The sequence below is a fragment of the Perkinsus marinus genome (genome assembly GCF_000006405.1).
Source record: "Perkinsus marinus ATCC 50983 genomic scaffold scf_1104296969540, whole genome shotgun sequence".
Lineage (NCBI taxonomy): Eukaryota > Perkinsozoa > Perkinsida > Perkinsidae > Perkinsus > Perkinsus marinus.
In genome coordinates this window covers 1-1,158 of record NW_003202797.1, presented here as the reverse complement: position 1 = coordinate 1,158, position 1,158 = coordinate 1, and the positions used below count along the sequence as shown (strand labels likewise).

The 1,158-nt window shown below is 51.2% G+C and overlaps 6 non-coding genes across 6 annotated transcripts; all 6 read right to left on the bottom strand.

Moving 5' to 3' along the window:
• Nucleotides 1–154: 154 nt before the first annotated feature.
• Nucleotides 155–236, bottom strand: Pmar_PMAR016740. Its single transcript has one exon. It is a non-coding gene; the product is annotated as a tRNA-Leu (tRNA).
• Nucleotides 237–317: 81 nt separating this feature from the next.
• On the bottom strand, nt 318–399 carry Pmar_PMAR016739. The gene has a single exon. It is a non-coding gene; the product is annotated as a tRNA-Leu (tRNA).
• An 81-nt stretch (nt 400–480) lies between these two features.
• Pmar_PMAR016738 lies at nt 481–562 on the bottom strand. Its single transcript has one exon. It is a non-coding gene; the product is annotated as a tRNA-Leu (tRNA).
• An 81-nt stretch (nt 563–643) lies between these two features.
• On the bottom strand, nt 644–725 carry Pmar_PMAR016737. Its single transcript has one exon. It is a non-coding gene; the product is annotated as a tRNA-Leu (tRNA).
• Nucleotides 726–806: 81 nt separating this feature from the next.
• Pmar_PMAR016736 lies at nt 807–888 on the bottom strand. Its single transcript has one exon. It is a non-coding gene; the product is annotated as a tRNA-Leu (tRNA).
• An 81-nt stretch (nt 889–969) lies between these two features.
• Nucleotides 970–1,052, bottom strand: Pmar_PMAR016735. Its single transcript has one exon. It is a non-coding gene; the product is annotated as a tRNA-Leu (tRNA).
• Between the last annotated feature and the right edge of the window lie 106 nt (nt 1,053–1,158).

Here is a 1,158-nt window from a genome sequence, read left to right as displayed (position 1 = left end):
GCACTCGTCGACCCACGCGGATCTCTCCACCAGAACTTGAGTCTGGCGCCTTAGACCACTCGGCCAAACTGACGATGAGTAAGCGCTAGTATCTTGTGATCCGTACTCTGGTTGATGTCGGTCGTACTGATATATTGTTCCCTTGTCTATAGACTGTCAGCTGTGGGGTTCGAACCCACGCGGATCTCTCCACCAGAACTTGAGTCTGGCGCCTTAGACCACTCGGCCAAACTGACGATGAGTAAGCGCTAGTATCTTGTGATCCGTACTCTGGTTGATGTCGGTCGTACTGATATATTGTTCCCTTGTTTACAGACTGTCAGCTGTGGGGTTCGAACCCACGCGGATCTCTCCACCAGAACTTGAGTCTGGCGCCTTAGACCACTCGGCCAAACTGACGATGAGCAAGCGCTAGTATCTTGTGATCCGTACTCTGGTTGATGTCGGTCGTACTGATATATTGTTCCCTTGTTTACAGACTGTCAGCTGTGGGGTTCGAACCCACGCGGATCTCTCCACCAGAACTTGAGTCTGGCGCCTTAGACCACTCGGCCAAACTGACGATGAGTAAGCGCTAGTATCTTGTGATCCGTACTCTGGTTGATGTCGGTCGTACTGATATATTGTTCCCTTGTCTATAGACTGTCAGCTGTGGGGTTCGAACCCACGCGGATCTCTCCACCAGAACTTGAGTCTGGCGCCTTAGACCACTCGGCCAAACTGACGATGAGTAAGCGCTAGTATCTTGTGATCCGTACTCTGGTTGATGTCGGTCGTACTGATATATTGTTCCCTTGTCTACAGACTGTCAGCTGTGGGGTTCGAACCCACGCGGATCTCTCCACCAGAACTTGAGTCTGGCGCCTTAGACCACTCGGCCAAACTGACGATGAGTAAGCGCTAGTATCTTGTGATCCGTACTCTGGTTGATGTCGGTCGTACTGATATATTGTTCCCTTATCTACAGACTGTCAGCTGTGGGGTTCGAACCCACGCGGATTTTCTCCACCAGAACTTGAGTCTGGCGCCTTAGACCACTCGGCCAAACTGACGATGAGTAAGCGCTAGTATCTTGTGATCCGTACTCTGGTTGATGTCGGTCGTACTGATATATTGTTCCCTTGTCTATAGACTGTCAGCTGTGGGGTTCGAACCCAC